Source organism: Nomascus leucogenys, chromosome 23 (assembly GCF_006542625.1).
Source record: "Nomascus leucogenys isolate Asia chromosome 23, Asia_NLE_v1, whole genome shotgun sequence".
NCBI classification, from domain to species: Eukaryota; Metazoa; Chordata; class Mammalia; order Primates; family Hylobatidae; genus Nomascus; species Nomascus leucogenys.
In genome coordinates this window covers 28,150,480-28,169,234 of record NC_044403.1, presented here as the reverse complement: position 1 = coordinate 28,169,234, position 18,755 = coordinate 28,150,480, and positions in this window count along the sequence as shown.

Here is an 18,755-nt window from a genome sequence, read left to right as displayed (position 1 = left end):
AATTCTGCTTTCACTATGATGGAGAAACTTGTATTGCACTTGCACTCCCATAATAACAAGAAAATGTGACAAATGAAACAGCAGTTTTTAAACATTGGATAACAGGAAGCACAGGACTCTGACCCCTGAAAAAAGGGAAACAAATAAGATGGACCCCATGATTGCATCTTCTTTCTGCCTGGAGGCACTCTAAAGACCTCAGGGCAGGAAAGGAGAACCTACACAGAGTGCAGGGGTGACCGTGAGTGGAGGGTTCAGAGACTGAAGTTTGGCGAGGCTAAGGCAGTCACAATTTGCAAAGCAGAGGAAGCTGCGTAGAGAAAGGGCTGCAGCAATCGGTATATAGGTTTGCTCTTGTATTTGTTGCTGAAAGCAAAGCCACACAAATACGGATGAAACTCCATGAAAGCAGGAAAAGTACTGCCAGAAAGCAGTGAGGTGAGCAATCCTGAGGGCTCACCCAGGGAAGATTTGTTCAGACCAGCCAGGTGGAGAGAAGTAGATGTTCTCAGCGGAGAGTATTCAGTAGAGACCCCAGAAGGGTCATGTCTTGGTAACAGGGATAAATAGGCTCTGCAGGAACTGGATTTATTCTCTTGCCCCAAATAACGAAAACATCGGAAAAAATACATCAAAGAACAGTTTTCAAGACATTAGACATCAGGCAACAAAGAACAGTGATCCTTGAGAAATGAGAAGCTGAGATGAATCCTACACTCCTACCAGCTGACTGATTTAAGAGAGATTTCAGGCATGACACAGGGAGGAGAAACCTTGTTGGATCCTGGAAAACACCTTGAATTGAGGAGATGAAGCTGAAGCTGACTGAGAAAGACTAAGGCAAAGAGGGCTTTCAGGGAAGAGTACCAGAGAAGAGAGAGCTACACAAAAAAAGAAGCTAGAGATGCATTGAGGGACCCCCCTCAAGTGGTCACAGAGTACTGATTAGCACATGTGTACACTACCTGAGGCTGGAGAAGGAACTAGGGAAAAAGATTAGAGGGAGCAGTATCTGGACTAACTTACTACAGTGAAAGGAAATCTTGGTGGTTAGCTATGTTCCCCAGATGTGCTAGAAGGGACACAAACATCAGATGGAGGCTGGACTTGGTTATCTTTAAGACCCTCTGATTCTAGGGAAGTTACAAGCGTACTGTTTCAGATTACTAAATTCAGCCTCATGTTCATATATTGGGTTTCTGTGGCAAGACTGTTAGCTGGCTATCCAATAGAGATTCCTTTCTTCTTTCTGCTTTCACAAGCAACTTCGTAAGTACGAAATGTGGGCTGTGGCAACCATCTTGTGTTGAAGAGGGAAAAGCCAAGAAAACTGCAGAAAGATTTAATAAGAACCTGATATCATCAAGCTGCTGAATTTACGAACCCTGAATCCTCCCACCTCTAGATTCTTTTTTAAGTGAACAAACACCATCACTTAAGCAACATTAAGTTGGGTCTTTTTTTGTTGTTTCCTTTCTTCAAGTACATTCTAACTAATACAAATTCCTAAGCCATCCTAATAGACAGATCTGTACTGAGAGCTACATCTTTTAGCTCTCTTTGATATTATGGTGCTAGGTATACAGCTTCCAAGATGGGCCCCAATGATCCTTACCTACTGGTATTTCCATCCTTTGTTAGCCTCCTTCACACTGAATCAGGGATGGGTTTTGTGACTGTAGATTATGGCGGAAGTGATGGCGTGTGACTTCCGAAGCTTGTTGATGAAGGACATGGAAGCCGAGGTGGGTGGATCACGAGGTCAGGAGATCTTAAGGTGGACCTCACCTTAAGAACTACTGACTTAGGCCGAGTGCGGTGGCTCAGTCCTGTAAACTGTTCCACCTTTTCTATCGCATTGTCCTTCATCGCCATGTTGAGAGGACACTCAAGCAACCTGTGGAGAGGCCCATGTGGAGAAGAACTGAGGCCTCTCACCATAGCCAGTCCCGGCTTGTCAGGCACGTGAAGGAGGCACTGCAGCTCAGTCAAGCCTGTCGATGACTGCAGTCTGGCTGGCCTCTGACTCTGCCTTATGAGAAACCATGAGCCGGCTACCTGGCCAAGCCATTCTGAAATTCCTGACCCATAGAAACTATTAGACATAATAAATATTTATTTTTAAGTCACTAACTTTGGGTAAAATTGTTACATAGAAATAGATAATTAATACAGGTAGCAAGTTCTTTTATCTTAGGACCCACATTTTATTCCTCAGTTCTTAGTCACAAGTGCTTTCCTTACAATTACTCAAAGCCCTACTTGAGGCTTTCCTAAATTTATCCAAAAAATTACTCACACTAGGATTTTTACTCTTTATGTACCCAGGCCATAGATCCAGATGCGTCAGGTCGTCCCTGTTCTGAAAACAGCTATAGTTATTCACCGCCTCTTCCTCTTCTTCCTTTCTGTCTCCATCCTTCCTGATTCTGTAGTTACTCTAACAGTTGCAAGATTTTTCAGAACTAGGTACTTACAATCACTCAGAGCAGGAGTCAGAAAACTACGGCCTGTTGGCCAAGTTGGACCTTCTTCCTGTTTTGGTAAATAACGTTTTATTGCACCATAGCCATGTTTATTTGTGTACATATTGTCTATGTCTGCTTTTGCAGTACAATGGCAAAGTTGAGTGGTGGTAACAGAAACCATGTGGCTCACAAAACTTAAGTTTGCACCATCAGAGTTAGCGTTTCTAATATTTCATATCGTTTACCAGCCTACCCGGGGCTTCTGTTGCAAAACTCCTGGGGAGAACTGGGCACAGCATATCTCCATGTGGCAGCGTTCACCTTCACAATCTGGGGAGTCTGTCATTCCAGGTTCTCATTTTCTGGCCCACAATAACCATCGGTATATCACAACTCATCCCACTTCAGTTTTTCAGCTTTGTTGATACTAGAGTTCTCACTCCACACTTGAAGTTGTGGGATGGGGTTCTTTCTATTCTCCCTTCCTTCCTTTCTTTCCTCTCTCTTTGTTCCTTCCTTCTCCCCAAAAAGGATGGGCAAGATGGCAAAATCATTTGAATTCATGACTTATGAATTGAGAAACAGTGCAAGGAGATGGGAAAATTTTGGCTGTGGGACACACACATGCACACACACACACACACACACACACACAAAACCAGAGCTGGGCGAGTTTGGCATGGAGATGCCATCCCCTGACACATAATCACAGAGCACTTCTCAGCTCTGACCCTTCAAAGAGGAAGAGGAACAAGGGTAATTCCAGCTATTACAGGTTCTTGGGCACCAAATGAAATACTCTGTTGTAAATTGCATATAATCAGAGAGGAAAACTTTTATTTCTCTGCGGTTATGAATGGGACTTTTCCTTCCTCTTGTCTAGGAGGAAAGGAACTGGTTTAGATCAGTCTGGGGGAGTTTCCTTTGACGGAGATGACCAGAACTCTCTCTGGATCCTAACAGGGTTCCTGTCCTATATTCAAAACATGTGTCATGGAAATTCTTATGTCTCTTTTATTTTACCAAAATCTCCCTTCTCCTTACCACACAATTTCTGTCCTTAGGACCAAGTACATAAACTACAAGATAGTGGAAACTTTCAGATGGTTGGAAGTGACGGATACAGATTATAGGCTCCTGCTCATTCTATAACGTTTTTGCAACTCTATCCACATAGTCCGTGTCCTCTGGGAGCTCTCCGTTTTGTAGGGGAGACAATTATTTCTAGGAAAATACAGAGTTACAGAGGTCTGACCCTCAAGAAGCACAGAGGGGAATATATTTCACATACTGCATGTATTTTTCTGTGCCAAGGCAGGCTGGACAAGTTTCTGCTATTTTATGCTTTTAGAAAGGACCCTTCCAGGAGTGACTGGTGATGTTCTACAGGTGATGACAGTGGCATTTGGAGATTGTTGTGCTCCTACTGGTCCAACTTCTATACCAAGACTGTCTCGCAACACATTTTCTCTTAGCCTCACGCTGAGTAGGATACTAAGAGTGGAGTGGTAGATCCACTCTCACTGGGGACACAGTCTTCTGGAATAAAGACAAAGAATTGCATACACAAAACCATTAAAAAACCAGACAGAAGAAAACAGATCTCTGAACTGTTCAGAACAGAGTGTTCCTAACTGAAGGAAGAGGACAATATGGTCTAGAGGTTGGAGAAGACAAAGCTGAGCTAGTGGGGGTGGGGTGAGCAGAGAGGAAGGGGCAGGGCTAGGACAGCAGTCTCCCCCATCCCACAGACTGAAGCCATTTAATCCCCTCTGACCTAGTTCTTACCTCTACCCTCCGTTTTGTCTTCCCATTATGACTTTTTTCCATTTAGCATTTAATACTATTTTTTATGTATCATTCTGAGCTTATCATCTATCTACATTAGTTGATCTCTCTCAGTTTCATCAGCTCGTTTTTGCCACTATCTTCTAGCTCTATTATATTTTCATTGTGTGATATATTTACTTCTCATTCTTGTTATTTCATATCTATTTCCCTATCTATTGTCTGTCAAATAATGTATTTCTCTATCCCTATTTATGACCATCTGTTTTTACTTTCCTGTCCTTTCTCTGTTATGTCTAAATGGTTATCTGCCTTAAGTCTTTCATTCGAAGAAATTAAACTGTTTCCATTTGCAGATGACACAATCTCATATACAGAAAACCCTAAAAACTCCACCAAAAAACTTAGGACTAATAAATGATTTAGTAAAGTTGTGGGATACAAAATCAAGATAAAAAAAGCAGTAGCATTTCTACACACTAATATCCAAAAAGGGAATCAAGTAAACAATTTTATTTACAATAATATCAAAAAATATGTATATTTAGACATAAATTTAATCAAACAGGTGAAAGATCTGTACACTGAAAACTATAAAATATTGATGAAAGAAATTTAAGAAGACATAAATAAATGAAAAGATATCCTGTGTTCATGGATGGGAAGAATTAGTATTGTTAAAATGTTCATACTACCCATAGTGATCTGAGACTCAATGCAATCCCTATCAAAATTCCAGTGGCATTCCCCATAGAAGTATCAAAAAGAGTTCTAAAACTTATATGGAAGCACAAAAGACCCTGAATCACTGAAGCAATTTTGATTGAGCACAAGGAACAAAGCTGGAGGAATCACACTACTTGATCTCAAAATCTTCTATAAAGCCATAGTAATGAAAAATGCATGGTACTGCTACAAAGATAGACAGACCCATGGAACAGAACAGAGAGCCCAGAAATAAATCCATGGATTTATGATGAACCAATCTTCCACAAAGGTGCCAAGAACATACAACCCAGAAAGGACAGTCTATTCACAAAATGCTGTGGGGAAAACTTAATATCCACATGCAAAAGAATGAAACTGAACCCCTGTCTCACCCCGTATATAAAAATCAACTTGAAATGGATTACATGCTTAAATGTAAGTCCCGAAAATCTTCTTGACATTGGTCTAGCAAAGATTTTATGGATATGACCCCAAAAGCACAGGCAACAGAAACAAAAATAGACAAATGGGCTTTCATCAAACTAAAAGCTTACATGCAGCACTAGAAGCTTACATGCAGCACAGGAGACAATCAACAGAATAAAGAAAAATCTACAGAATGGGAGAAAATATTTGGGGATCATACACCTGATAGGGAGTATGCAAAATATACAGTGAACTCAAACAACTAGGTAACAAGAACACAAGTAACCTAATTTAAAAAGGACTTGAGTAGCTTTTTCTAAAAGAAAAAAAAAAGACATAAGACGTATAAATGGCCGAGTAGATGAAAAAAATGCTCAACATCAGTAATCATCAGAAATGACATGAGAAATGTCATCAGAAATGACATCAGAAATTGAAATGACAATGAGATGTCACCCGACACCTGTTAGGATGTCTATTATCTATCAAAAAGATAGGATAACAAATGTTGGTAAAGATGTGGAGAAAAGAGAATCTTTGCACACAATAAAATGCAAGGAATATAGGAATATATATTCCCATATTCACAATGGAATACTATTCAGCCATAACATAGAATTGTGAGGAATATAGGAATATATATTCCCATATTCACAATGGAATACTATTCAACCATAACATAGAATTGTGAGGAATATAGGAATATACATTCCTGTATTCACCATGGAATACTATTCAACCATAACATAGAATTGTGAGGAATATAGGAATATACATTCCTGTATTCACCATGGAATACTATTCAGCCTTAAAATAGACAGCAGTCCTTCCATTTGCAACAACATGGATGAAACTGGAGGACATTATGTTGAGTGAAATAAGCAAAGCACCGAAAGGCAAACACCGCATGATGTCATTCATATGTGGAACCTTAACAAGTCAAACTCACAGAAGCAGAGAGTAGAATGGTGGTTACCGAGGGCTGGGTGACGGGGAAGAATTAGGCAGATGTTGGAGAAATTAGGGGGAGAATTAGGTTCAATTAGATGTTCAATTAGTTCAGATGTTCAATTAGAAGGAATAAGTTCAGGAGGTCTACTGTAAAACATGGTGGCTACCGTTAATAAAAACATATTGCATACTTGACAATAGCTAACAGAGTCAATTTTAAATGTTCTTATGACAAAAAAGTATATGAGGTAATGAATATGTTAATTAGCTTGATTTAGCATTTCCACCATGTATACATCTATCAAAACATTTGTATACCATAAATAGTATAATTTTTGTCAATAACAATTTTTAAAAGTCTTGCATACTTAATATTCCCTCTGTTTTTCACGTTTTTCTCTTCATTACTCGTAAATCTTTTCCTACCCTTGATTCCACCCAGTAGTCCTTACAGGACAGCACTCCACCACCCTGTGCCAATGATTTATTTTTCTCTCATTTATTAATAGTAACAAGCAAACCCTTATATAGCTCTCCTTATATGACAGGCAGTGTGATAAGTATTTCATGTATGTTCATTCATTTAGTCCTCAGAACAAGATCATTGATTCTCATTATCCCCATTTCAAGGAAACCCAGATAGAAGTTCAGCGACATACCCAAGGTCAAGGCTCAATTCCAGGTAGTCAAGCACCGGAATCTGTTCTATTAACCACTGTGACATACAACCAGTTTTGGGGAATCTCTGCTCTCTTAGCTTCAGCTTCCACTGCTCCCAAATAGTCCCTTTTCTCCCCTCCCCAAATATAATCCCAACATTGAGTTCAGAATTCCTAAAACAGAAGTCAGGAGAGGATTTTAGATTAGCTTCCAGTACTGCTTAGGCTAGGGAACACAAACGTCTGGCCATGCTCTTGGCATGAGTGAGGAAAAATACAAGGAGAAAAAGATACAGATTATTATTTCAATAAATCATCCCACTTCATGGATGAGGTGAGAATATCATGGAAAGGAGGTGGCACTGTGACCTATTCTGGCCCAGGTCCCCAAGCCTTTGAGCCTGTTTGCTTGCTTCCATGTCCAATTCTATATCACACATAATCATTCCTGCTCTTGTAGCTAGGGTAATCTGCCTGAAAAACAATTTTATCCCATGAACTCTCTGTTCAGAAATATTCAGAAAGATGTTATCTGTTCTGGAATTATATCATGGTGATGGTTATATAACTTTGTGAATATACTAAAAACCACTGAATTTTACACTTTTAAAAAAGGATGGGTTTGATGGTGTGAATTAAAGCCTAATTTTGAAAAAGAGGAAAGGTATTTTATCATCTCCCCCTTTGGAGTTAAATTCTGGATCTTCAAGATCTTCCACAATATGATCCTTCATTATCTCTCCAGTCTAATTTCATCTCCCACTATTCAGCTGTCCTTTCCACTCTCCATACCCAGTCCTCCTCCACATCTCTGGTCATGTCGTTTCTCTTAATTAAAATCCTTTTCTCCTTCCGTTCCTCTCTATCTCATAGTTTCCTCAAGATCAGTTCAAGCCCTACTTTTCTGAAAACTAGTCTTTGTTAATTTCTTTGGACTCTAAACCCTGTTTGCTTTTATAGTATTCCTACTTTGGCATAAATTTTAGTATAATGACAGTTCCTTGAATGAAGAGACCCTTCTTTTTCATCTCTGTAACTCAGCATCCTGCACAGTGCCTGGTACTGAGTATACACTTTGAAAAGTGAATGGATAAACTGCATTTTTACTAATTTCTAAATGGTTCACATGTGCTTGTCTTGTTTCTTCAACTTGACTGTAAGGTCCTGCAGAAAGGGTCTACATCTTTATTTGAGATTTAGCACAAGTTTGCAACAGGACATATGGTTGACCCCTGAGTTAGTTAGACCCTTCAGCTGCTTAATTACCTGATGGCTTGGCAGAGAGAGTTGTGCCTTTGACATTTTATTGGTGGTGCACTGAAAAGGGAGGACACTGAACAGGCGGAGAGAGTCCCCAGGATGCCTGGCTGAATGGTGGTTGCTCCACCCTTAACCACAAATGGTTCATTGTCCACCACTTTTGGCATTTGCAACAGTATTTGGAAAGAGATGTAGCAATTTCCCCACCCCCCAGGGCTTATTTTTAAAGTCAGTGGCTGAGAGTGCTTGTCGGAAGTGGGGTCAGACAGAGCTGAGGGCTCTGAGCTGCCTGGTGGATGGGATGGGTGCTGCCCAAGAAGAGATATAGTGGTTGGTCCTTAATTTTGGACCTCTGCTGCCCTGGGAGAAAAGTCCAGGCCAAAGGAAAGGGATGACTTGCCCAAAACAAATCACAGCTTCCATGGAGATACAACTACACAGTCAGGCAGTGTTTTGCCAACCCTGAAGTTTTAAGACTAGGGCTGGGTCAGCCAGAGGGCTAGTGGGCTTCTACTCACTCAATGGGAAATCTAAGTTTTATTGAGGGCTCTATGGGCCTGGTAGTAGTACTCTGCTAGGCACTAGAGATTAAAGTGTAGACATGGCAGTTTCTGCCCTTGAAAAGATTATAGACAAATAGGGAAAGCCAGACAAATGAACAGATAAATATATTAGTGTGGTAAGTGCAACGATGGTGGTAGAGGGATAAAGACTCTTTAGTTCCTTAAAGAAGTGGCATCCAAATTGAGGCCTGGTGGTGAATTGAAGGTAACCAGATCAAGGTGGGAGATATCTCAGAGAGTAGATTGTGCAGTACTCAAGAAATGAAAGAAAATGTCATCTACACAGATCTGGAGGTAGTTCAGTTGTGTAAAACAGGGGATCATCATATAATAGCCCATGAGCCAAATCCAGCAAGCCATCTGTTTTTGTAATTAAAGTTTTATTTAAACACAATCCCACTCAGCCATTTGCATATTATCTATGGCTGCTGTTGCACTACAGCTACAGAACTGAGTAGTTGCAATGGACAACACATGGTCCTCAAATCCTAAAATAGTTACTATGCTGGTCTAGAGAATATTGTTTGGGGGAAGGAGTTGGAGAGTGTCCAGAAATGAGGCTGGAGAGGTAATCAGGAGACAGACCAAAGAGTTCATTCTTTATTTTAAAAGCAACATAGGAGCAACTGACATGTTTGAAGCAGGAATACAGCATGATAATATTTGAATTTTAGATAATTATGGTGAGATTAAGAAAGAAGAGGCAAAACTGGAGTTGGAGAAACCAGTTTCAAAGATGGCATATAGGCAAGAAATAATGGCACCAATTATTCTTCAATTATGAAGGCACCAATGGGATGGAAATAAATGAACAGATTTGAAAGATGAGGATTTGGTGATCAGCTATGGGATTGTGTGAGAGGGATGGTAGGTACTTCAGGCAAACTTTCCATTTGGAATTTTTCTAAGATGAGGAAGAAGCAGTAGTGACCCGATAGCTCATTGATAACTATTAGACTTCTCTCATTTACGTGAACGTTGCAGTCTTTCTTGTCTCACAATATTGTTTTTCCCCAGTCTACTTAGACTCAATATTACCACTTCAGTGGAATGTAGAAACCTTGTCACCATATAGGTTTCCATTTATGTTCTAGTTGTTCTTTGCATAAATATGTTGAAAATCTCATTAGATAATGTTATAATTTTTGCTTTCAATAATCAAACATACTTAAAAGAACTCAAGAGGAAAATATTGTATTTACTCAGGCATTTACCATTTCTATTCCTTTTCCTTCATTCCTTATGTTCTAATTTTTATCCTGAAAGTCATTTTCCTTTTGTCTGAAGAACTTCCTCTAGCAATACTTCCTTTAGCAGGTCCGCTGGCAACAAATTCTCTTAGTTTTTCTTTCTTGGAGAATGTCTTTATTTCCCCTTCATTCCTGAAGAATTTTTGTACTGGATATAGAGTTCTGGATTGACAGTCTTTTAGCACTTTAAAATTGTTCCACCTCCTTCTGGCTTCCACAAGTTTGGATGAGAAATCTGCAATCATTCAAATTGGTGTTTCCTTATGAGTAATGCATTGGGTTTCTCCGGCTGCTTTCAAGATTATTTTCTGTCTTTGTTTTCAGTATTTTGATTATTCACTAAATGTGGAGAAATTTCAGCCAATATTTCTTCAAATATATGTTTTCTCATCACTACATCTTTTCTCTTCTTTTGGGACTCCAATGTCATGAATTTGGAAGTTTTTGTTTTTCCCATACAGCCCATGAGGCTCAGATCATTTTTTCATTTTTTTTCCTCTGTGTATTCAACGTGGAAATTTTCTATTGATCTATTTCCAAGTTCACTGGCCATTGACTCTTCTCTTTGTCATCTTGATTGTGCTTCTGATCCTATCCAGTGAGTTTTTTTTTTTTAATTTTGGAGATTGTATTTTTTATCTCTAAAATTTCCATTGGGTTCTTCTTTAGATCTATTTCTTTGCTAAGAATTTCTATTGTTTTACACATTTCAAACGAGTTTTAAAAGGCCTTTTATGATGGCTGTTTTAAAGTCTTTGTATTATAATCCCAACATCTGCCATCTCAGAATTACTGTCTATTGATTGTTTTTTGAGAGTTGAGATTTTTTTCTGATTCTTTGTAAGGCAAGTAATTTTAGATTGTATCCAGGTCATTTTTACTGTTGTTATGAGACTCTACGTTTTCAATCCTATGGAGAATGTTGATATTTTTCTCTTAGCAGAAAATCAACCAGTCTGTTTCAGGCCACACATTCAGACCGACCTCTTGTGGGTTATGGTTTAAATGTCATTCCCATTTTCAAAGACTTTGCAGTGTTATCTGAATTTGTCTTGCATGTGTGTCACTCAGTGGACAGTCTAAAATCTGGGTGTAGTCTAAGCTCTCAAAAGCTTTGGTATGAAGTTTAGAATTAGATTGATGCTGGCACATCTCTACTGTAAGCCCAGGAGTTCATAAACAACTTTATGGGTTGGCTTTCAAATTCTCCCTTTATATAATTTTCCTTGTATTTACCTTGTGTCTCCCATTTTCAGCTTTCTAGACAGAAATCCAGGGCTTTAGTTGCCCACACTCAGTTGTGTTCATCCTGTAACTCCTGCTGTTTGGTTTTGTTTTTTGTTTTGTTTCCTCAGCCTGGGAAAGCATCTTCCTCTACTCTTTATCTGGCTAATTGCTACCGATTTTTCAGGTCTTAGTTTAAATATAATTTCCTCCTAAAAGCTTTGTCTTATTTGCATATCAACTGTATTCCCCTTGTTATTTTCTCACAGGACACATAATAATCTATAATTACATATATTGTTGTTCATTGATTTTAATGTCTCTTCTGCTAGACAGAGGATGAGATTATCTGTCTTATTCAGTATTATGCAATGTTTCCAGTATCTAAAACAATGCATGGTACACAAAAGATGCTCAATAAATATTCATTTAATGCATATATTATTCCTTTCGTCCATGCATCCATCTGTCCATGCTCTGCCTCATCCCCCCAAAAATATGAAGATTGTCACATTCAAATATGAACGTACTCTCAACGATCGAAGTAAACTATATCTTTTTGTAACTTTATAATTTGTAAAGCATTCTTATTTTTTTCTCGTGTGGTTTTATGAATTAGAGAGAGGAAAATGTATTAATCATACTTTATGGGCAAATTAACTGAGATTCAAAGAGATAAAATAATTTGTCCTACTCACAGCTAGTAATGAAAGTGATGGGTAGGGCTTAAATGACAGGTTAGTTGGTTATAAAATTTTAAATTGGCAGTTATTTTCTCTTAATGCTTATCATTTTCTGGTGCTTATTGTTGCTGTTGAAAATTTGTAGTCTTTAAAATTGTCATGCAAATCTCTCTTTGATTCTTAAAAAAATTTTTAGAGACTTTTAAGATTTACCTTTGCTTTAGGTTTTCTGCAATTTTACCACAAAGGGTCTAGCTGTAGATTTATTTTTCTTTTTCTGCTTAGAGGTCAGCCTGCTTCCTGAATCTGAAGATTCATGTCCATCAGTTTTGGGAAATTTTTAGTGATGTTTTATTATTGTCTTCTCCCTGTTTCTGTCTACACCCCTAATAAAATTGGATGCTTACCTCACAATCTTCAAAAGTGAATCTCAAATGGATTAAAGGCCCAAATAAGAAAAACCAAAATGTTAAAACTCAGAGGAGAAAACATATGAGTATTTAGCTATGATACTGGGGGTAAGAAACAATATCTCAAGTGAGATATAAGAAGTTTAAACTGTAAAGGAAAAGATTGATATGTCACATCAAAATTTAAGACCTCTGTGAAAATAAAACATAATAAAAAGTAAAACAACAAACCACAGCCTGGGAAAAGAAAAGAGGTTTTCAAGAATACCTAATAAAAGTTTAATATTTGGGGCCAGGCACGGTGGCTCATGCCTGTAATCCTAGCACTTTGGGAGGCTGAGGCGGGTGGATCATGAGGTCAGGAGTTCGAGACCAGCCTGGCCAACGTGGTGAAAACCTGTCTCTACTAAAAATACAAAAAGTAGCTGGGCGTTGTGGTGGGTGCCTATAATCCCAGCTACTTGGGTGGCTGAGGCAGGAGAATTGTTTGAACATGAGAAGGGGAGGCTGCAGTGAGCCAAGATCGCGCCATTGCACTCCAGCCTGGGTAACAGGGCGAGATTCCATCTCAAAAAAAAAAAAAAGTTTAATATTTGGAATATAGAAAGAATGTCTGCAAATTCAATATGGAAACGGAAAACAACGGAAGAGAAAAAAATGGACAAAGGATTCAAACAGACAACTCATGAAAAGGGAAATCCACGTGGGGAGTGGTGGCCCACACCTGTAATCCCAGCACTTTGGGAGGCCGAGGAGGGCAGATTACCTGAGGTCAGCAGTTCAAGACCAGCCTGGTCAACATGGTGAAACCCGGTCTCTATTAAAAATACAAAAATTAGCTGGGCATGGTGGTGCACGCCTGCAATTCCAGCTACTCGGGAAGCTGAGGCACGAGAATCACTTGAACCTGGGAGGCGGAGGTTGCAGTGAGCCAAGATTGTGCCACTGCACTCCAGCCTGGGCGACAGAGCAAGACTCCTTCTCAAAAAAAAAAGAAAAAAGGAAAGCGAAATCCAAATGGTCAACAAATGTACCACGCTGCTCAACATCGCCACTAGCCAGAAATGCAAAATAAAACAGTAACGAGATACTATTTCATACTTATCAGAATGGTAAGAATTAAAATTTCCAAAAATTTCTGCCCAGTCTCTATGAAGAAAAAGGAGTGTTCATACACTGCCATTAGAAGGAAAATTTGGTATAACTATGGAGTTAAATTTGGAATTTATTACATTTTAAGATGTCAATAATCCAGAAACTCTTTTCAGAGACATAAACCATGGAAAAACTGTAACATATGTACACAATGATACATGTACAAGAATGTAGTTGCTGTGGCACAGTATGAAATGACACAAAAGTGAAAGCAACCTCACTGTCAATAAATAGAATGAATAAATACATAAATTGGACTATAGGGGGGGCCGGGCGCGGTGGCTCACGCTTGTAATCCCAGCACTTTGGGAGGCCAAGGCGGGCGGATCACGAGGTCAGGAGATCGAGACCACGGTGAAACCCCGTCTCTACTAAAAAATACAAAAAATTAGCTGGGTGTGGTGGCGGGCGCCTGTAGTCCCAGCTACTCGGAGAGGCTGAGGCAGGAGAATGGCGTGAACCCGGGAGGCGGAGCTTGCAGTGAGCCGAGATTGCGCCACTGCACTCCAGCCTGGGCGACAGAGTGAGACTCCGTCTCAAAAAAAAAAAAAAAAAAAAATTGGACTATAGGCATATAATTCAGTCTTCAAATACACTGCAGCCAAAATTAGTAAAGTAGCTATATGTATATTAGCGTGATTAAATCCCAAAAGCATGATACTGGATTCTTAAAAATGCAAATGTTGAACGATATGTAGAAGATAAAGCTTTCAATACAATACTATATACATCTTATGGCTACACTCTGTAGGTATGCATTAAAACTATAAATTAACCTATAAGAATGAATAACAACAAAGTCAAGATGGCGGGAGAGAGTACTGCCAAGGAGAGAGTATGACACATTGAAGACAAAAATATTCCCAATTCTTCTCCTCATCCTGTGTTCATGCTCTTTTCAATGTGACTTTTTAGCACTTCTCATCAAAATGAGGAGTCTATTACCCCACCTCTTGAGTCTGGGATGGCTGTGTGACCAGATTTAATCAACAACAGAATGTAGTGGAAGTGATGGTGTGTCAATTCTCTTTTCCAACTCTACCACCACTATGTAAACACGTCTGGGCTAGCCCCATGGAGGATGACTCACGGTGAAGAAAAGCCCAGTTGTACCAGCAGAGGTCATCTATTCCAGCCTACAGCCAGCCAACCCCCAAACATGTGACAAACCCAGCCCAGATCATCAGAGTGGCCTACTCGACCCACCAGTGACCAAAGACTCAAAACTGAGCCCAGGCGAGACCAGAACTGCTGAGGTGATCACCTGTAGAATCATAAAGAAAATGCTTATTGTTTCAGCCACTAAGTTTTGGAGTGGTTTGTTCCTCAGAAGTAGCTGATACAAGGAGAGACTAGAGCTACAGGAGCAAAAGAGAACCTGCATCTGTGAACTTTTATATGATAAAAAAGAGAGCCCTAAAGCAAATGTGGCAAAATTTTAAGCTTGAACAAATATAAGTAGTAGGCACATGGTTATTTGTTATAATTTCTCTAACTTCTTTTTATTTTTGAAGTATTTTATGATAACAGGAAATTCAGATAGCAGAGTCAATGTGCTACACTAGCCGAGACAGCCAAGATGATTTTTGAAAAGAAAAAGTATTTATCCTAGTGCCGCTCCCCCATCCCCATCACCACACCCATAAAGTAGACTAGATAGATTAGTGATTTCTGAGTTCTGATCCTCTTCTCTCATACCAGGACATCTCCTCTATACCTTCCTAGCTCTAGTCCTCTTGCCTCAGTTGCTCATCTGCAAGACAGCAAACACATGATCAGCTTGCTGACAAGAGAGTCGTAAGAGTTGAACCAGGAAAGCATTACAGGGGCAAGTTGTTCATTCAGCTGCTATGTGGGTAGGAGACTTTAAATTCCATAAGTACTTCATACTATTGTTATTTCTAAAATCTAGATTCACTTCATATAAAAAACATGATAGTCCTTCCTGCTCTACTCAAATACAGGGTTAGTCACCTACCCTGTGACTTCCTCCTGACATTCAGATCCTTTGTATCTGAAGTTGTTGCCATTGCTGGCACAGGTGGCATTCTGCCCATCTGCCAGGAGGATTTGTGCTTCACCTGTTGAGAATAATGAGGGTTCAGAGGATACTCACTCAGTGCCAGAGAAAGGCAGGGATAAGCAGTCTGCTTTCAAGGGGCTCAACATCTCTCTTGGCCCAGCGTATGCTAATGTTTCTATTTTGACTTCCATAGCACTCTGTGTATGCTTTTTTCTGCACTGACTGTATACCTCAAGTATATGCTGGCTGGTACTGTGGTTACTGTGTATTCTCTTACCAACTCAACTGGGCTGTAAGCTTCTTGAGGACACGGTGTCTTAAGTGACTTAGCATCCCTTCCATCTAGTGAAAGGAAGAAAGGGAAGAAGGAGAAAGGTCAGACAGGAAGAAAGGAAGGAGGAGACAGGAAGGAATGAAGGAAGGAAGGATAATAGCAGCAAATATTTATAGAATGACTATATGCCAGGTAATGTGCACTTCTTATGCAATCCTTCCAACCACTCAATGAGGTAGATACTATTATTAATTTTCCCCAGCTTACAGATGAGGAAACATGCTTAACAGGATTAGGTAATATGCCCGATGTAATAAGCCACAGCAAATAAACTGAGGAGTCAGCATTTGAATCAGGCTTAACTTTAGAGACCATGTTCCTGATCTCTGATGTTATATTGTTGCTCAGAGTACAGACTTTTGAGCACAGATGAGCTGATACTAGGAAATGAGAATTTATTATAAAGAAAGAAAAGGAAAGAAGGCTAGAAAGTGGGGGAGAAAGAGGGAGAGATGCATCAATACATTCTCCTCCTGCAGATGTCACTCCTAATGTATGACAGATGACAGTACAGTTTCTGCTTGATTCCTGAACATCTCAAGAAAGGATCTGTTTGCTTCTTTGGTAATGTGTTCCAGGTTTCATTCTCTATGCACCAAAGATATCTACAAATAGCTCTTACACCCTCTTGCCAGTGAGAGAAGACACACTGTCGACTCTCACAGTTCACAGTAGTTATGTTCGACAAAGTTGCTGTGAACCCTGAATTAGTGAATACTAAATCATTGCTCCCAAGGGAGATAGTTAAATTGCTGCAAGGCTCTGACCACAACATTCTCATCAGCCCACCAATATATAATCTTGTTTTATGTGTGCTACTGTTGAAGGACACCTTATTTAATACACATCACTGATTCATTATCATTGAACTTTTGACCAACAGCACTACATTGCATACCCGGACAGAGCTTATCTAGACATGTGTTGTCTTCATCAGGGACATCACAACCTTCTTGCACTTGGGAACACCAGATAGCACTTGAGCACTACATTTGGACCATTTTGAACAAAATCACCACAAAGCAACGGAAAAAAAAAACAAAACAAAAAACATGGTGCTAAACAGACCCATGGAAGGGACATTTATTTGCACTATGAAAGCTAAAATAAGACGGCAGAGCATCACTTTGCTCCATCTGAGCTGGGAACATATGTGTTGGGTGACTCAAACATTTTGGTGCTCTGAACATGTCCACAAATAACCTGAAAGTGCTGCCAAAGGCCCTGCTTTTTATTCTATTGGCCAGTTACAACATCTACATGACTTTGATGTGATCAATCTATTGTCTTTGTAAATGACTGTATGCTTTTGTAAATGTCTTTAACATTTCGGAGTTACAAATAAATTTTAGTGAATAGGTGATTTCATAAATATGGTATCTTCAACTAATGAGGATTGACTGTATCTAGTATGAAGTTCAGCCAGCCTTAGATTTGGATATATGAGAAAGCCTCATATGTCTTCGATCTGGACATATCCAGAACCGTTTTCCTGCAGGAAAACAGGAAATGAACCGCAAGAGAGATCTGAAGTCTATGGTAATTTTATCTGTGTATATTTAAATAGGACATTATAAGCACATATTAGTCCTGCAGGCAACCTCAGGAGGTTACTCCTCCTTTCCCCTGCTTTAGCTGAAATTTTATTTTAGTTATTAGCGATCATCAGCATCACAGATGACAGAAAAGCCTGCCAAGTCTTCTGTCTTTACAAGTCCCATTGCCTTTGTATAACCTTCTAGGGGCTGAATCTTGCTTGCACTATGCCTTTGTGTATAGAAGGAACTCAGTAAACACTGGCTGTTTATTGAATGAGATTCTCAGGGTCAATCTGCTATTTATGTTTTCTTGATCTCTGCCTTCCCTTTGTAACATACTCTCATGTAAATATTTCTGCCCAAGGTTGTGGTTCCCAGCTTGGGGTTCCTGGAATTAGTGATCCTTTAAGATGTTATTGAGCTATTTAAAGAATCTCTCAAAAAATACATTTCACTGGGATGATATCCCACAGGTTAAGTCAAACACCAAGGCTTTGATTTTGCAAGTTTGCCTGGAATTACGCAATGATAATTCTACGTATTTTATGTGGTAATACTATGCATGAGAATGCTCAGTGATAATTGTAGGTGATAATACTATGTACCATTTGCTAATCAGAAGCTTCTCTCCAGACATATCTGTCTTTGATTTAGTAAAAAAGATTGCTCAAATAATTCCAATTGTTTACGTTCTCAAAACATTTCGGGCAAAGATGGGATGGATAATGAAAGGTTCTTGAATAAAGGATAGAAAACCACTGATTTAAAAGGTTCTGAAAACATGGTACTTTTTCCAAATAGGTGTTGTATTCTTTTTGCTTCACATTTATAATGATTTTTATACTGCTATTACTCCCACTGAGCAAATCAGTCCAACTTCATATAAATGGAAAAACTTAAGTCACAGAAAAGCAGCCATTTTCACCTAGAAACTGAAAAATAGAAAATATAATAAAAAGAAACTGAAAAATAGGCCTGCAGCTCCAGTCTCTAACTTTGGTGGGTTCTTTCTACAGTTCTGTGAATTCTCCCTTAGAGCTTCTGGAAAAGACATGTGTCTGTGATTTCATCTTTCTTTTGTGAAACATGTTTTCTTCTTGTGAGAATTAGCCAGGATCTAACTGAAGTGACACAAATGATGGTGTGCACTGTGCCAAGAAGAGATCTGCCAACTCCCAGGCAAGCTCAGTTTCTTCCTGCTGAAATTCTTTTTCATGCATTTCTTCCATTCTGGTCACACTGTCATGCTGAGAAACAGCTGGTGCCACACTTCTAGATCAATGACTTTGCTTGTGCGGTGCTTTGAGAGCAGAAA